The sequence below is a fragment of the Panthera pardus genome, unplaced genomic scaffold (assembly GCF_024362965.1).
Source record: "Panthera pardus isolate Hobbes unplaced genomic scaffold, ASM2436296v1 HiC_scaffold_20, whole genome shotgun sequence".
NCBI lineage: Eukaryota > Metazoa > Chordata > Mammalia > Carnivora > Felidae > Panthera > Panthera pardus.
In genome coordinates, this window is record NW_026526766.1 from 50,579,228 (window position 1) to 50,598,821 (window position 19,594).

At 38.7% G+C, this 19,594-nt stretch overlaps 1 long non-coding RNA gene across 1 annotated transcript; it reads right to left on the reverse strand.

Annotated features, from left to right (window-relative positions):
* Positions 1–425: 425 nt before the first annotated feature.
* Positions 426–17,051, reverse strand: LOC109252004 (uncharacterized). The gene is made up of 3 exons (XR_002073813.2): positions 16,940–17,051; positions 14,833–14,954; positions 426–506 (listed from the first exon to the last, which is right to left on the reverse strand). It is a non-coding gene; the product is annotated as an uncharacterized LOC109252004 (long non-coding RNA).
* Positions 17,052–19,594: the final 2,543 nt, after the last annotated feature.

Genomic DNA, 19,594 nt, shown 5'->3' on the forward strand with positions numbered 1-19,594 from the left:
GTCTGAGCTCTGAGTGGGGACTGTCCCTATTTGGAGAATATTTGAAGGACTTCCTTGGAGACTCTTAAAGATAATAATGGGACAGCCAGAGGGGAAGGTTAAGTTCTTCTAATTATACCAGCTAGGCCTATTAAAGCTGGAGATATTTGGGCCTCATATTCTATGAACACAGGTATTTCTTTTTTATCTATTTTAGGAGATGTCATTGTGCTAGACATTGTTAGACATTCACTTAGGACAATTAAAAATTGTCAGGTACTGTATAAAGTGTGGGTGATGTTATTTCACTGCAAGAGGATTTACCACATCTGGATCCTTGAGGAGGTGCATCAGGGACTGACATTTTAACCACAAGTCCCGGGTGACTTCAGCCAATCAGAAGCCTCTAGTGTCATGGCTGCAGGTGGCACACAGGAGCTCTTTACACCAGTCACCAAAATTCAATAATTAAGCTCAATTCTGAAGCATTCGATTAACATTATAGATCAATTGAGACAATGAATTACCTGGAAGTAATGACAAATAATATATTCAAAATATAGAAAAAAAAATCCTTGTGCTATGAGAGATCATAAGAAGAGCAGAAAATTTGTAAGTCTCCAAGCTTTTGACTTTGGAAGAATGCAACTTATTTGATACACATCTTCCTCCTCCCTGCCCCCCACCCCAGCCTTTTTCACTAGAGACACCTTGGATCATTTTTGTTTTAGTGGCTTCACTAATGGATTAGGTGGCATGGAGGGGTGTGGTTGCGCGTCTATAGATGCCTGTTACCCTTAAGTGATAACCATACCAATTTATTATAGTCATTGAACCATTACAGTTTTCTTGAAGGTTTCCTAGAGGCCAAGAAAAGATTCCCGTGGTGGATTATGGCTTTGCTTCTACTGTTATGTATATCAGTGATTTATGTCTGATAGAGAGAATGGGCTAATATGGCCCCCAGGACATTCTTTACTTTTAAAAAATGACTCTTTGGCTTTCAAAGTAGGGATAACTACACTTAGCACCAAGGGAGGCCCAGTCATAAACAAAAAAATATATTCTAAATTATATGTACACACACAAAATGCTTAGTAGTTTAAGTTAGGGGAGAAAAATGGAAGTTATACCTTTTATTCTGTCTCCTCAAAGACTCTCAGACTTTTATCACTCTTACTCAAAAACTGTATAATTAAGAATGATCAACCTTTTTAAAATTTTTTTAACATTTATTTATTATTGAGAGACAGACACAGAGCATGAGCAGGGGAGGGGTAGAGAGAGGGGGAGACACAGAATCCGAAGTAGGCTCCAGGCTCCGAGCTGTCAGCACAGAGCCCGATATGGGGCTCGAACTCACTAACTGTGAGATCATGACCTGAGCCGAAGTCGGACGCTCAACCGACTGAGCCAGCCACTCAGGTGCCCCAAACCTTTTCTTTTATAAAGATGAAAATAGTAAATGTTTTCCTGCTACAGCTATGCCATAAGAACATATTGAATAACTAGATTCCATTAAATGGTGACTAAGTGAATTTAGGTAGCTGCATGAAGAATCTCTGTTGAAGTATGTTAAATAAAAAATAGTTTGAGCATTTATATATATAATGGCTTCACATAAGGTCACTTATGTTTCGGTAAACGTTGGGGATGGGGTCCAGCTTTATGGTAAAGTTTTTGTTTTAAAATCAGCATTATTGCTGTCTAATTAATATGCAGTAAAATGCACTCATTTAAAAAGTGTTCAGTTCAGGGGCACCCCAGTGGCTCAGTCGGTTGAGCATTCAACTCTTGATTTGGGCTCAGATCATGATCTTGCGGCTCACAAGACGGAGCCCTGCCTCAGGCTCCACGCTGAGAGTGCAGAGCCTGCCTGGGTGTCTCTCTCACCCTTTCTCTTTGCCCCTCCCCTGCTCCCCCCCTCTCAAAATAAAAATAAATGAATGAATAAAAAGTGTTCAGTTCAGTGATCTTTTGCAAATGTATGTGAGTGTGTGACCACCACCATCATCAAGACCTTCCCATTTTCCCAAGGAGCTACCTCATGCTTCTTTGTAGTCTACACCCCCCTACCACCACCATCTCTGGCCTCAAACACTGGTCTGCTTTCTGTTACTATAGCTTAGTTTTGCTTTCTGGAGGATTTCATATAAGTTGAATGATACAGTATATATGCTTTTGTGTCTAATTTCTTTCTTTCACCGTAATATTATTGGTATTCATCTGTTGTTGCATAAATCATAACTTCATTCATTTCTACTCCTGAGTATTATCCATTGTGTCGATATCCACAATTTGTTTTTGTATTCTGTTACTGATGGACTTTGGCACTGTTTCCATTTTGGAGCTATTATGAATAACGCTTTCATGAAGATTCTCGTACAAGTCTTTGTATGGGCCTGCGTTTTTATTTCTTTGGGATAAACGTGTAGAAGTGGAATTGCTGGTTAAAGATTTTTCTTTTAAAATTTCTTTGTTGTATTTGTTTTAAAGCGCTTGTTTGGTGATTTGTTCTATTTTCGCCTCAAATAAATACCTCCCCATTTGTAAAACAACCATTTGATCAAAGTTCTTCTGGTAGAAAGGAGCCATTGTCTCATTTTCTTTTTATCTGGTTGATTTTTAAATTGTTAGACTCTGGCAGTAGTCCAGATCCACTGCCGTTTCTTTTGTAGTGTTGCCTATATTTCTGGAAACTGGAAACTTGTCTCAGTTTATAAAGGGATAAGAGGAAATACTCTCTCTGGTAACATTTAGCAAAAAAAGAACTGGAGACAGAAGGACAATTAAGAGTCAGGATCATCAGCATATGAATTGGGTGGAAAGACACAGTTAGGCTAAAGGAGTCAGATGGACAGAGAGGAAGGAGGCTTAAAATTTCTTGAATAAACACCAAAGTATAAATGCTGAGCACAGAACAAGCTTCGAAACCAACCATCTTCAAGACTTTCCAACTTTTAAAAGACAAACATGTCACTTATTCTGAGTTCTTTAAAAACGTTCAGAGGTAAAAACATTTAGGTATGTAGTACTTTCTCATGAAGAGAAAGCAGACATGGGTGTTTGTTTTTTAATAGTGCAGTATGTTGGGTGTTAGGTCAGAGAATCCTTTCATATCAGGATGCTCAGAAATTGTTCCCTTTTCTACCAAACACATTTTTGTTTTCTTTGCTTCTCTTAAATCCAGATATAAGCTAGTTGATCTGCCACCGTATCTTGAAAAAACATCCTTTAAATGTGGTGTTTTAATCGGTTTGTTGTCTTAAAAAGAACAGTTATTCAAATCAGTTCAAGTTAAAAAGAGGTACATGGAGATGATAGAAGGCTACATCACTAAATTGAGGTAAGAAATATGGCCAAGCTTCATGGGAAGTGGATCAGGAGATAGAAAGCCAGTGGGAACTCACGAGTTCTCTGTCTCTGATTTTGCCTCTCTGGATCTTGCGCTGTTTTTATTTCTCCTTTCTCCTGTCTCTGCAGTACAGTATGTTCTTTCCACTCTGTCATTCCCTGCAAGTCTCCTTCATTCTCTTCTCTCCTGGATAGTTTAACCTGCTGATTCATAGCCTCTGCTTCTTACTAACATGGCTTTCCTTGACACCAACTCTGATCTCATCCCTCTGTGACCTTTCAGCTTTTCTTGACCACAATCTGTATGAATAGGAGTTTAAATTCTCCAGAGAGGTAGAATCTAACTGGTAACAGGCCAGTAGATTTACAGGCCTGGAGAAAGCTGTCCATTTTTTGTCCAGTACTTGTGTCACAGTGTTCTTTGGCCATCAAGCTCTTCCCCTTTAAATAGGGACCACGAGTGAGGCAGCTTAAGGGAGACTTGGGCAAAGCAGGCACATTGAATGAGATGTCCACTGTGAGTGGACTTGTACTTACTGGAAATGCTAGAAAACCTGTCCTATTAGGCAGCAATCATGTAATGCTGAAGTCCAGCAGATGGACAGGCAGGCAGGCCAGGAGACCAGAGCTATCACACTAGGCAGTCAGACTTCAAACTTCTCAGGCATTTTCAAAGAACGTTCTTTCCTCGAGACTAATTAAAATTGGTTAGATTGCCAATGCCTGCTAACTGACTTGACTTAAAATGACTACTATTAATGAGCATTGGATGAAACATAAAGAATAAGCAAAGAAGTGAGTCAATTTAAGGGGTAGTGTCTCACGAAGTGCAATAATAATAAAGAAAATATCTGAATTTGGCTGTGTCTGCTGAGCTGCCCTCATCGTCTCCGACAGTTTAGGATCCAACCCATGGAGCTGAAACCTGTATTTGTACTAGTGTAATGTTTCATAATACGTGAATTTAATGGAAGCCAGCTATCAGCTTTGAGTTACTTTGTCTTTAACTCATCAGGGTGTAAATGGGTTTCAAGGTAATTTTTAATCTATATGTAAATTAGCAATTTCTGTAACAGCCATAGTATGAATTTGAGTGTGTGCAGAAAAGAAGGATTGGATGCAAACAATATTTTGAAAATAATGTCAAGAAAGAGGCTATACAAGTGATACATGACATTCAGTGAATTTGAATATAGGTTATATTAGGACACTTTCAATGAAATTATTGTCATTGAAAATTTTCTGAGGCTGATAATACATGAAGTAATATGTAGAACAGAGAATGAAAATAAGATTTTATTGTTGGGTTAAACTGTGTTAAAGGTCATACAGTTTTCCATTAGATATCTTCCATTTGGCAGATTTTATGTGAAAGTTGATTGTATTCTTACGGAATTTGTTTTTAACTAAGATAGTAAAGTGACTTAAAGTTGGAGTGATTAAAACTCTTCTTTTGTTTTCTGATACAAAATAATATGCTTTATCTACTATTTAAATCTATGTTTATAAGTAAATATGCTTTCTTGTATTTATATCTGTCGTGTAACATGCTAAAAATTACAAAAACCCTAATTTTTCCTAATTTTAGTCACAATGAAAGCTGCATAAATATTTTATATCCTAAATCATCTAATTAATTATTTCTTTTTAAAGGAAGAGTGTAGCACAGGGAAATGTTCTGAAGGATATTAATAAAAATACAAGCATTCAAAGTTCATTCTAAAGTTCAGGGAGTATTAGCCTCCAAAGAGCAGTTGTCAATTACATGGAAAGAATAGAAAGCATGAAAAGATACAGAATGGGTTATTATGGCTACCATTTTCTAGTCTCTCATAGTTAAAAGAAGGGTGGGAGATTGTACTGGAGGTGGTATCTGTACCAAAATTAAGTGGTAACTTCAAAACAAAACATGGGCCACACCACTTCAACTCTGTTAGTTGCAACTGGCTTTAATTCAGTTTGCTCTGGATTTATTTCCATTTGTTGATGAGTTGAATCATTGTCATTTGATTGATCTCAACCTAAAATAGAAATCATTGCCTTTCTGGGGCACCTGGGTGACTCAGTTGGTTAAGTGTCTGACTCTCGATCTTGGCTCAGGTCATGATCTCACGGTTTGTGAGTTCGAGCCCCACATCAGACTCTGCTGATAACACAGAGCCTACTTAGAATTCTCTCTCCCTCTCTTTCTGACCCTATCTGACTTGTGCTCACTCTCTCTCTCTCTCTCTCATAATAAATAAATAAATAAATAAATAAATAAATAAATAAACTTAAAAAAAATTTTAAATGCAAATCACTGCCTTTCAGATCAATGTTAAATCCCCTAAGTAATAAAGAACTTCTATACTTAACCAAGTTACCATTTTGATTGTCCAGGGATGTTAAGTACCCTGGTTCTTTAAATATTAACTCAAAGAATTTTTAAAATTCTGACTTTATTTGTATTTATATAACCCCCTGGAGTTTAACTACTGTTCTGGATAGTTCTCACTGTGAAGTGACTCTCATGCAATTGTATTCTTGCTGGGAAATGATTTTATTGCATAAGAAAATGAATGAGCAGAGACCAGTGAGCTGTGTCTGCTGATGGACTCTAATTTGCCAACTGTGATGTCAAAGCAGATTTGAGATTTGTGACAACAGTTTGTGATTGCACTGCACTGCAATTCTGTGGCATCAATGAACCATGCCATGCACAATCTCATTCCACGTTTTGCACTTATATAAGTTTAGTTTACATAGTCCTATGTGGAAAACTTTCAGGGGCACAGGGAAGATTGGTTGGGATTATTGTGTTGGTACTACATGTTTCATTACAGTACTGATGGCATTGAAATCTATTTCTCCATTGTCCAAAAGGAATGGTTGTGTCCCATTCTATCAAAGAACTGATAGAAAGGGAATATTCACATTGTATTAGAGGCTATGTAATATCTGGCACAAATCATAGCTTTTGTTATTGCTAAACCTACCAATCTAGGTTTTCTGCTAGCATTGCTTTAAAAATAAGACCGATGTGTTTTCTGCTAACTTGTACGCTGCTTTTAAGTACTCTGTCTTTCATAGCTCAAAACAGTTTGGTGTGAACCAAGTGGATTTGGTTGCTTTCTGAAGAAAGAGGCACTTCTGCATAGGGTTCTCCTCACACTCATAAAATTTCAAAGACAGCCTGGTGGTTTTGGCATCCACATTCTTTTTTTTTCCCTCAAAATTTTATTTAAATTCTAGTTAATTAACATATAGTATAATACTGGTTTCAGGTGTAGAATTTTGTGATTCATCACTTACATACAATACCCAGTGCTCTTCGCAACAAGTGCCCTCCTAAATACTCATCGCCATTTAGCCCATCCCCCATTCTGTTATAGAGTATTTGTGAGCCAGGTCTCCTAGGAAAAAATCATGCTGATGGTAGGCAGAATTTTGATTCCCATGAACTTTGCCTCCTGATGGCATGCTGTGGTTATGTTACATGGCAAAAGGGACTTTGGAGATATAATTACAGTAAAGACTTTGACATAGGGAGGTTAGGGGTGCCTGGGTGGCTCTGTCGGTTGGGTGTCCAAATTCGGCTCAGGTCATGATCTCATGGTTCCTGAGTTTGAGCCCCATGTCGGGCTCTGTGCCAACAGCTCAGAGCCTGGAGCCTGCTTCGGATTCTGCATCTCCCTCTCTCTTTGCCCCCTCCCCCATTCTCTCTCTCAAAAATAAATAAACATTTAAAAAAAACAAAAAAAAATTATTAACACAGGGAGGTTATCCAATCTGGAGGTACCAAACAGAGCATAAGAAAGAGTATGGGCAGCTGTTAGGAGCAATAACCATCTCCCCACATGTCCCAGACTTATCCAGCAAAGTGGGAGCCTCAGTCCTACCACTGCAAGGAACTGAATTTGGTCAACAATCTAAATGAGCTTGGGAGCAGATTCTTCCCCAGCACCTTGAGCAAGGAATGCAGCCCTATCAAAACTTTGATTTTGGTATTGTGAGACCCTAAGGAGAGGACCCAGCCCAACCCAAATAGACTTTTGACCTTTAGAGACTGTGAGATAATACAGTAGTATTGTTTTAAGCCACTAAGTTTGTGATGATTTGTTAGAGCCTCAACAGGAAACACATAATGTTCATTCTTGAGATATCCTAAGATGTAGTTCAGGTATTTCCACTGGTCAGATTCTGTCTACTTCCCTGGGCTTCTATTCCTCACCATTTAAATTAAATTCTCCTAACTCCTGGCCCATCCGATGACTCCTATAGCATCCTATAACATATTATGACATCTTTTAGCATCCTGTAACTTTGATAATAAATATAAGATCCCTATAACATCCTGTAATAACCTATACCTTCTATGATATACACAAAATGAGTCTACAAAGGTAGGGAACATGGCTGGGGAAGTTACTCATCTGATCCAAGTAACCTATTTCTCTGGAAGATGACTGAATTATATCAATATGTTTTAAAAATACACTATCTCCTTCCCACCTTCATACTTTCTGCTGACAGTCTCTTCCCTCCAAGCAATTGATTTTTAGTAGTCTGAAATTTAGATTTAGTAGACTGAGATTTATCGAATGAGATTGTAATGTTAGGCTACTTTAAGGTTGTCATTAACAAACTCCAGCACTACTTGCTCAATAGAGAATTGCCTCTCCTTGGTCCACATTAGCTCAGAGAGCAAATTAACTCATTTGTTTACTCAGAAATTTGCTCCTGGAGTTAGATGGGAAGGATATGAGTTTATCGCTGAGTTAACTATGGCTGCGAGAGCCCTTTCCATTAATTGCTGGCTATTGCAAGAAGCATGTGATGTCCATTATTTCTATTTCCTTTGCCAATTTGTGGAAACACCTGGAGGTTTAATGAGTGAATGTGCCTTTGCATCCTGAAATAAATAAGCAAGACAGCCAATTAAGGATACATGCATATAAATCAAAATTATTTTTCCACATTTGTGCTTGTGAAAAAAAAAAAGACTTAAATGGCATTTGTAAAATTTCCCCCCAAATTGTGTTGGGAGTGTTGGGAGTGTTGGGAGGTTCAGTAGAATTAGAAATGGCTACCCATTTCCTCAGCTTTGGAGTCACAGAGCTGTGTGTGAATCCCAATTCCATCACTTACTGGTGTGATACTTATTGAGTTACCTAGCCTCTTTAGGCTCTTTGCCATGGCAATAGTGACTTATCTCTTTAATCTGTAAAGTACGTGGCACAGTTCTACCAAATACCATTAATGGTGGTGATTTTACCAAGACAGTCCATGGTCAGCACCTCTTCTTTGATAGTTCTCCACACATAGCACATTCTATGTAAAACATTAAGTGAATAAGAATCTCAGATCACTTCTCCCCCAAGTATGGTTAAAGGTTTTCTGTATGTCTCTAAAACAATCAGAATAATGAAATGGGCAAGAGAGAGGGAGCATAGGGAAGGAAAATGAGATGAGGGCTAGCTGTATATGGAAGCTATCCTATATAGGCTCTTGGAAAAAGTAATGTAGAAATGTCACTGACAGTTGTCCCCTAGAGCCAAATCATTTTGAGAAGTCTTTAAATATAATTTTAAAATGTTTTGGTTTTCAGGCACTATCAATGATGTGCTAATATCCTGTCTTTCAAGTCAAATCTCAGACTTGAATCTGAAGTTATTTCTTGAGCATCTGAGAATAGAAATTGAACTTCCATATGCTGTGTTTCTGATGGTAGCAGGGCATGTCAAGACAGGTCTGAACATAAGGAGAATCTGAGGATCTCAAAGAGAGAGCTATCTTCTTAAATAGAGTACTAATATTTTTCCTTTGCTAGAAACTTAAACTGCAGAAAAACACTCCGTTACAACCTACCTTCATTTTCTGCTTAAATAGATATCTGTCCTGCCAGAGGCAATTTGGAAACACGTTCTTTATCTCAGTAGAGGACATTATGCTGATCACTTTAGGTAAAAAGTTTCATTGTCTTCTAAACAATAGTTTGTCAGGAAAAAAAAAGCATATTTTCTTTTAAAAATAACTTAAAATACGAATAATCTTAGGTGAGTTTGTCTTAGCTGGCAGAGAAGACATGTTAAACTGTTTGCAACAAATAAAATACTTTTTTTTTAAATAGAAGGAATGGAAGCTCACCATCTCAAAAGTACTGAATTTAGACTCAAAAGTCATAAAAACCCAGAGTTCACCCTAAGTCCCCTCACTCCAAACACTCATGTCTAAGTTTTGCACCTTCCTCCTCTTTCCTTTCTGTTTGATCTTCTCTTCTGCCCACACTTGTGGTCTTACCTCCATTTCCTCTTGCCCTAGACCTTGCAAGCATTCTAAAATCCCTTTTTCCATTGTTGCCTCCACCCCCCCATTCATCTCTACAGTTCTGTTGATATGATCTATCTGAAACAAATTCCATCAGGTTGCTCCCTTACTTGAAAATGCACTGGCTTCGATTGCTTAGAGAATGAAGTTAGGACTTCTTTCTTTGCCACGCCAGGGATCTGGTCTTTGGCCATTTCTATTTTTTCAGCCCTACTATTGAGTGCCCTCCCCCCCCCCCCCCCCCCCCACTCCATGCCAGAAGTAGCTTGCTATTTCCAGCATCTACCAGGCTGTTTAATTCTCTGTATCTTTGTTCAACCTGCTTTGATGATCCCCCACCCCCCATTTTCCTTATAAATATTCATCTTCTAGGCTGAGCTCAATGCCAACTCTCTGTTTCTCTCTGCCTAACCCACATAGAACTGATTTCTTCCCTCTTCAAGTCTCCTCTATATTTTGTGGAGACTTCTGGACATAGAGACTGTAATATTTTATTGCATTTGTTCACAAGGCCATTTCCCACTTCCAGACTTAATCTAAATGAGATTAAAACTATACCTTATCTAGCCAGTAGTAATGTGCATGTAGCATGCAGTGGACACCCTTCTGGAGAGAAGAAAGGAATGGAAAGACCTGGGATAGAGCCATATGCATGCTAAGAATTCAGACAAGACACGTAATTTCTCTGAGCTTAGTTTTACTCACCTGTAAAATAACCATAGTATTGCCAGCTCTTTCCATTGTGTTTGGAAGAAAACCATTAGAAAAAGCCTCTAAGCACCAGCCCTAGATGCCACCTACTCTTTGCTTTCCTCTGGGACTTCATTTCAGGCCTCTATCCCTCTTGTTCCCAGTTTTCCAGAGGAATTTACCTTCTGATAGTTTACAGAATGTGCCAAACTGTTTTCTCACCCTTCCCAGCCCTCCCTTGCACATGCTGATTCCTCTGAATGGGAGGCACCCCCCTCCCCCACCAAACTTTGCAGGGCTGCCTGCTTCTCATCAAACATCATGTTCTCAGAGATGCCTTGACTAATCTCTCTGACGTAGGTCTCTCCATGTTATGCCTGGGTATTTTTTTATAGTATTCTTTTTTTTTAAAAAAATAACTCCATAGTTTATACTTCTTTTAAGTATATGTTTAGGTTTTTTTTTGTTTGTTTTGGTTTTTTTGCTTGAATTCCTCACTGTAATGTCAACTCCAGGAGAGTGGGCAAAGATGACATTGTTCCTGGTGACTGTTTCATTCCTAGGGCCTGACACATAGCAAGCACTTAATAAATATTTGTTGATGATATATGAACTAATCTCTAAGGTTGATTTTGAAGACCAGGTACAGTTGGTGAGTGAAGTTTATAAACCAAGAGCACTATACAAATAATGTGAAGCATAGTTACTATCATAACCGGAACAAGCACAGAGAAACAGGGAAAATATGTGCCAACTTCCATTTTCTCAGGAAATGAATATACAGCTGGACAACAAGTAATTACTCATTTCCAAGGGTGAAATCTCAGTCTGAGTGACCAGTCCAGCAAGAGAGAGAGGACTTTTTCATGCCTAGAGGAGGTATTATTTCTTAACATGTTTTCTGCCATAAGCTGACTAGAGTCCTGGGGCTAGAGAAAGTATGCTCATACTTTTGGTGAAGGAGGAAGGTGGTGTGGGCTCTGGGATTCAGGGTCCAGCCAGAGGAAATGTCTCCCCATGTATGGCTCTTTCATATAGATCTACTTTATCTGTTTTTAGTGTGAAAAGACTTCAGTCTGGGCAATTAGTTAAAATAGGGTATATCTCAATTAGGCAGGTAAAACACCAGCCAGTGCAGGATTGGTAAATAGATGACCAGAAAAGAAGAGATGGGCCATGGTTTTATCCATGGTTTTCCCAGAAACATACCTTTTCTTTATCTGATTTCCCCTCTCTATACCCATTGCCTATCTGTAGAAAGGGGATAATAATATTTACTTGATAGGGCTATTGTGAGAGATGAATCAGATATGTAAAGAGTTTGGAATGTTCTAGCATGTAGTAAGCTCTTAAAAAGTGCTATTTTTATTGTCAACAGCCCATCATTTCTTATAAACATGAATCAGGACTCAATTTTTCCCACCTACGGAGAGTAGGAATAACACGGTAGGTTCTCAGATGTCACCTAACTGCCAAACACATTAGCCCCAGAATATGACCAGGGACCAGGGACCCTAAAAAAGGGTGCTCCTATTTATCAGGTCAAAACCATCTTTCTCTGGTCTTTCTCCCTCATGGCTGTTGTATCAGAAGTAGGAAGATGATGCATTTTTGGATTATTTTCCCTAAGGCTCAGAGAGCTCTAATGATAATGAACTCACTATTTCATAGGACATAGAAGTATAGTTTAATAAATCATAATATTCTTCTGATTAGATTATTTTATCAGTTTAAAGTTATTTTTAATTTTTAATTTTACACTTCAGAAAAGTTGTAAAAATAGTACTGATATTTCTTATGTACTTTTCACCCAGCTTCCTCTACAGTTAGTCTTATTATCACAGTACGGTGGTCAAAATGGAGAATGTAACCTTCGCACAATAATATTAACCCAAGTACAAATTTTATTTTGATATTAACAGTTTCTCCACTAATGTCCTTTTTCTGTTCTAGGATTCTGTCTCAGGTCTCACTGCATTTGGTTGTCATGTCTGCTTAGTTTCCTCCACTCTACAACTGTTTTTCTCTTTCCCTGTCTTTCATGAACTTGATACTTCTGAAAAGTTCTGGTCAGCTGTTATTGTGAGGACTTAACCCTCAATTTGGTTTTATCTGGTGTTTTTCCCTTGACTAGATTGAGGGTATGCATTACCGAGAAGAATAACACAGTGATGAGCCCTTCTCAGAGCCAGATGTCTTATCACTGGTGGTGTGAACTTCGGTTACTTGGTTCAGGTGGCAGTTGCCAGGTGTCTCAACTGTTGTTATTTTCCCCTTTGTAATCAATAGATATCTTGGGCAGAGATACTTTATACTATGAAAATGACTTGTTTCTTCTCCAACTTTCATCCACCATTTTAGCATTCATCTGTGGATCTTGCCTGCAACAAGTTGTAGTGTTTTAAGAGTGATTTTCTATTCCCTCATTTCCCACGCCCTCACATTTATTAATTAGAATTCATTTGAAGAGAGAGCTATCTTTTTTCCATTTACTTATTTATTCAATTAGTTATATCAGTATAGATGCATGTATATTAACTTGCTTTATGCTATCATTTTTTTTTTGTTTTTGTTGCTCACGTTGTTCTACTTTTGGTCATCGTAAGCTCTTTCAGGTTGGCTCCTGTGGCCTTTCCACATCCTCCCATCCTTATTTTTTTTTAAGTTTATGTATGTATGTATGTATGTATGTATGTGATCTCTACACCCAGTGTGGGGCTTGAACTCATGACCCTGAGATCAAGAATTGCATGCTCTACTGACTGAGCCAGCTAGGTGCTCCTCTCCCATCCTTTTTTTGAGCATTTCTTTACTTTTTAGAATTTTAAGATGCTCCAGACTCATCTTGTATTTTCCTAGCCTCAGGCTTGGAATTAACCACTTCTTCCAAGAAACCCTTTGGTCCTTTTTTTTTTTTTTTTTGGAGAATGGCTTTTAGAAACTAAGATCTGAGCAGTAGGTGTGTTCATTGCTGCTAGGGTGTCATTGTTCTTCCTTCTTTCCTTATTTGTGACTTCTTTCCTGAGCATGAGAAACTTGGTCCTTGTTATCTACAATATATTTACTTACTTTATTTAACCCCTAGTAAAAGAGAAAGTGGTTACAGAATTGCTGTCCCAGTCTCCAGAGAAACAAATTTGCTGTGAACTCATAATTCACACAATTTTTTAAAATTCATAATATAATTCTGTGTTAAATCATACTCCCTATGTGCATGGTGATCATTATGATTTTTGGCTTCTGTTGTTTCCAAGAGAAGAAAACCTTTGCAAGAAGTACTCTCATACACAAACTAGAAGGCGCTTAACCTACTTCATTCCATTTCCTAAAAACTTCAAAAAATATTATTTGTATCTAGTAGGTATTGTTTGCAAGTTAAGATCCAAAACCTTGCATTTAATGCATAGTTTATTTATATTTTCATGTTTCACTGTTTGGATAAGTATATAGTTCTAATTAAAAAGTAAGAGATGACACATAATTTCCTTATTTTTTTTTTAAGTCAGGAACAGTAATATTGTTCCCGGAATATGAAGATACAAGTCTGCTCTGGGGTCATGACAGCTGTACTTGAGATTCAGGTGCTCACATGAACAGACTAAGTAAGTAACAGTTCTTACAGAATGATACGTGAATGAAGGCAATCCCCATTTGTGGCATGTGCATGTATGAATGCATGCACACGTATGTACAGGCACACACAGGTGCATGTACACGTATATGTGGGTACACATATAGTCCAGGCTGAAGGCTCATTTTCCAAATCAGTTTTCTCATCTAGTGAATGGAAGAAATATGTTCTTGATATTTGCTTTCTATTTTAACCCTTTGGAATTCTCTTTTGCAGTTGTGTTCAAAAACAGCTTACATGTTACTCAAGATAATAAGTTACTTTACCTTATAGTCACATCTTATATGATGATACTATTGATATTATCCAGTTTGATCTTTTTATTTATCACTCTTGGCTCTGAATAACTTTTGGCTATTTCAAATATGCTTCTTAAGGGTAAAAAATGTTCAGCCCTTAAAGAATGAAATTTTGAGGATGTTAAGAATGTGTCCCAAGGATGATAGTAACCCCAAAGAGGACTCCCCTCAGCCTAGAGTGCTTCTCTCCTCTAACACAAGATGTGAAGCAATTGTAGCATTGTTAAAATAACCAGTCATCTCAAAAAGGTGCAGAATACTTAATATCCTTGATAACATTTTTGTGAGTTGATTAAAAATCCTGTACTCTTGGGACACCTGGGTGGCTCAGTTGGTTGAACATCCGACTCTTGATTGCAGCCCAGGTCATGATCCCAGGGTCATGGGATCGAGCCCTGTATCAGGCTCCTCACTGAGCAAGGAATCTGCTCAAGATTCTACCCCCACCCCCACTCTCTCTAACATAATAATAATAATAAAGATCCCATACTCTTGTTTCAGTTTCACGTTTAGAGAAATGGGAGTCCCAAAAGAATAAAAGCATATACCTCTAACAGCAAGCCAGTGACATACCATTCTGTATTACCAACGAGTCTGTCACTCCTTCGCTCCTTCCATCCCTGGTCCACAATCCCTCAAAGACTTGATGACAAGGCAATGATAGGAGGTTGTGATTCGGTGGGATGCATACTAGACTGGAATCAGAAGACATGGTTAGGAATCCAGGTGTCGATCAGATGAGGCAGTAGCTTTGAAATCATTTGAATGATATCAAGCACCCACAGGTTGATTGTGAATCTGAAATTGAGAAGCTAAAGCTTCAAAAGTCAAGGCTTACTATATTTTATATGAACTATTTAATAATGGGATAAAAAATATGCTAAAAGAGGTCAGGCTTTTAATAACCCAATATAGCGGATCTCTTAATTCTTAATAAAAAAGAATAAAAAGATGAAATAATGTAGCCTGTAATCATTCTGCCAAGTCATGAGGTGTAAGCAGGTAATTTTAGAATGTTCTATAACTGTACTTTAAACCACAGATTGCATTAAAAGTCAGGGTAGTAATTTTTCAGGTCTCCTACGGCAGGATTTATTTTCTTAATATAGAAATGTTCAATTCATCATGCAAGACTTTTTTTTAAAATTTTTTTAATGTTTATTTATTTTTGAGACAGAGAGAGACAGAGCATGAATGGGGGAGGGTCAGAGAGAGGGAGACACAGAATCCGAAGCAGGCTCCAGGCTCCGAGCTGTCAGCACAGAGCCCAACGCGGGGCTCGAACTCACAGACCGTGAGATCATGACCTGAGCAGAAGTCGGACGCTTAACCGACTGAGCCACCCAGGCGCCCCCATGCAAGACTTTTTATATAGGTTAGACCTCTTCTCCATGCCCTCAAATTTCTTTACTTCCATCTACCCATGCTTGTCCACAGCATATATACACTGTACTTATGTGTGCATGTTCACTTACACACACACACACACACACACACACACTCCTCAGTACAGGCAAATTAAAGCTAAGTGGACATAATTGGCCACCTCTTGCCTTATAATTTAGATTTCAGAAAAAAAAAAAACCACCTCTCTCCTGTTTTTCTCCTTTTGAGCAAACTATGGAGAAATGTATTAGCATCCTTACATTTCTTGGCCTCATGCACTCCCTTTCTTCCCTTGCATGTGAACCTCATGGTCTTGCCAAGGTTTTCTAATATTGGCATGTCAAATGCAGATTACAAGCCTCTACAGGCTGGGTTCACACTGGCCTCTTGGCTTTTTACAGAACCTTACATAGCCTTGTCGCTAGCTTGATGTTAAAGCAAATAATGCTAGCATCCTTAGTAAGGCCTTTGCACTGAACACCATGGAAATTCGACCACAATAAACATGCTGAGAATAAAATCAGGCCCTGCTGTAATTATTAGGTCAGAGGCAGGTAAGTGCAATTATTTCTTTACTGAACAAAGGCAGGTGGGGAGTAACTGGTTCTGCAATGAGAGGGCAAGGTGTGCGAGGGCTGGGGATGTTCAATCTGTAAGCCCACATGCATTCAACACCCACATAGTGCTTCCTATATATTTTTCCTCTCTATGCTATTCTTTTTCTTTGTTTTTAAAAACAGTTCTAAATTGCATAGCATTTTTTTTCCCCTTCTCACACTTCTTTCTGTGCTTACAGGCAAGGACAGTAAATTAAGCATATCTAAGGATTTAATGCTCAGAATCACCTTGGATAATTGGCTTAAGGGGTTGAAGCACGCTTTTCCCTGTGTCTCCTTGTCTTAATGCTACTTCTCCTCCGAGGGTACATCTGTCAATAATTGATGGAGCTTTCTTGGGTAAATGAGCTGTTGCTTGGGACATTATAAATCATATTTGGAATCAAGTTTGTTTTCAAGCTGCTTTTAAAGTCTCAGTGCTGTGCTAACTGAATAGAAAATGCTAAATGTTTGCGGGAGTAGTACAAGCCCTCGAGTGTTAAAGGCACGAGCTGGATTTAAGAGAACAAATGGAATTTATACCCTCTAAGGGAACCAGAACGCATCTATTTTATCAGAAAAATGTGGAGATTTGGCAAGGTACTTCTAGAAGGACACTGCCTGAGTACCTACTGTGTGCTGGGCACTGCGATCTGTGAGTCACTTTGGGTACCTGAGTTAATCCTCAAAAGACTCACCTGGCAGGTATTACGAGGACTCTTCTAGAGATGAAGCAACAGAGGCTCAGGAAGGTTGATTACCTCCTCAGTGCATGCAGGGAGCATGTGGTGGACTTGTAATTGGAATCAGTTGGACTGTGAAGTCCTTGCTGTCCTCTCCATGCTCTGTGACATGGTCTTCAGTCTTTGTTTGGTAGTATCCTGATGTTTTTCATGTGTTTGGTGTTGAAACAGGCCAATGGCCCCTGTCACCAAACCTCCTGCAAGTCTCCCAGCTGTTCTAACCAGTGCCTTTTATCTTCACTTTTATCTGTTTGGTATTACAGGGCTTCAGCATGAAATTTTGATAAAAAGGTCCTTCTGGTAGAAGAAATTTGAAAACTACAGCTGCATGAGAACAGTAAAAGTCTATCTCATACAGTGAAGACATTAGTATAGGTAAGAGCATGTCTGATAGGTAAGAAGTTGGGCAATGTTTTGCTCCCCTCTCTGCCTCAACATACACACCCAGAAAACATCCAGAACATCCCTACTGTAAGCCTGGCTTCAGGATGAGAGCTAAGCTCAGACTCAAGAGTCCTGGGTTTTCATCTTGCTCAGTCTACTGTGTGCTGTGATTTTCCCGTCTGTTTCCACATCTATGGCTAGAGACAATACTCCTTGTTCCACCAACCTCAGAGCCTCGTTGTGATGATTGAAGGTGAAGGAAGACTGATAGCTAGAATGTAAGGTATTGTTACTATTGCACTTTTTGCTTTTTAGTTATCCATCTGAATCTTTAGTTAAGCTTTCAAAGGCAATATGCTAAAAGTTGAGGGTGTTTTAGCATGAGACAGATGGAGATGTAAAAGGGATACAATTTTTTAAAAGCTCATTCAGAACAATTATTTTAGAGACAATGGTTTATTAAGTTCATAATATCTGCCTTTGAGTTTCAGTTATTTGCAATTTTGGCTGCTGTTAATTTTCAGACTTTCTAGTGAAAAGATACGATAATGAATCACTTTGCTTTTTTTCTCTTTCCTGTCAGGGCAAGTAGACACTAGATTTGAAGGATGAGATGGCTGGGATGAGACCCAAATTACTATCTGACTCATGCTGATTGAGATAAGGAGGAGCTGTTTCCTGAAAGTCTCTGTCTTTCATTCTTTCTTCCTTCCCCTCCTCCTCCTTTTCTTCCCTACTTTCCAGCAAACCCTTATTAGATACCAACTGTCTGCATATGTGAATAGAGTATAGTCTCTGTTCCAAAGATACTGAGGCCAACATCTAAATAAATACACCCTTCACTGTGATCAGATACCAGGTCTGCCTTCCCCTTACAGGACACCATTGCAAACACTGCTGGGAGCCCTGAGGCCCAGATGCCCTGTGGGCTTGGGGAGGTCTGGCAAGGTGTCTTGGTGAGTGGTTAGCTATTAACAGCATGGATGATTTCATCTCCACATTTCTTTGGCTTCTTTGTTTCTAGCCTACTTGAAACCTGATTATTCTCTTGGCTTTGTAATACACAAGGATGCTCCTCTGCTGGAATCCCGGGAACTTTATATATTTTATGCTCTCTTTCTTGGTTATCTTAGCTACCCCTGGTTTTGACCTAAGATCTGAAATGTGTAGTACTTCCATGATTCTCCCTCCTTCTTCCCCTTTTCCCTTCCAAGACACTCCTTCTCTCCCTTGTCTCCTGCTTATATCTCTTTCTCCTTCTTTCCTTCTACCACCCCTTGCTTTGGGAGATTAGAGGTAAGAAAATTAGATTAGTTATGGGAGACCTGAGGAGAATGTATGGAGACAATTGCGAAGAAAACAGAATTGAGAACCAGTAGTTTAATATTTTAATCTTTTTTTCCACTCTTCACTGAATCCTCTTCAGATTTTCTGGAACTTTCTTGAATTTGATTTTCAGTTATTTTGGCTCAGCAAAGGAGCAAATAGTTTCTAAGTAGTGCCTGTGGGGGCAAGCTTTTCTTTTTACAGACAAGACTCCAATTGATAATGCTGGGCTATGCAATTAATGTCACTTGGCACAACTGAACCTATTTCTTAAGGATTCTGTGTTTTGAAGGCATTCAGTGTCTGCCATTTTAGGACAGTGGCTCCAACAGGCACTTCTCCCTGTAGCAGAGGCCAGATTTGGAGTGCACGAAGATGGAAAGGTTTGTTTGCTATGCATTAAAATGAGAATTAAATTACAGAGAAGGAGCCTCTTCTCTGTCCAGCCACATACCTAACTATGCTCACTTTTCCCTGCAGAACTATTTTTCTTTCTTGAATGCAGCTAGTGAGGCCCATGCTGTCATAGCAGGTCTGGCTCAGGAGGAACATGTCCGAGGGTCTCAGATGGGTCTGCTGCAGTCTGTCAACTGCCACAATCAGAAGCTCACAATCTTTGGGGCAAGACTGCCCTGGTCCAATCCTGGTTCTGTCATTGATTGTGAGCTTGGACAAGTGACTAATCTCTCTAAACTGTTTTTTTGTTTTCTTTTTTAATCTGTAAAATGGGACAAATAAAAATGATTTTTGTCTCCTGGATTGTGTGAGGATTAACTGAGATAATGATAGCTTTATCTAATCCATTATAATGATAATACCTGGCAATTATTATAGTACTTAAATTCCAACAGAAATCAGTGATGAGAGTTAGGACCCTGAATGAAAATAAACTTTTTCTAA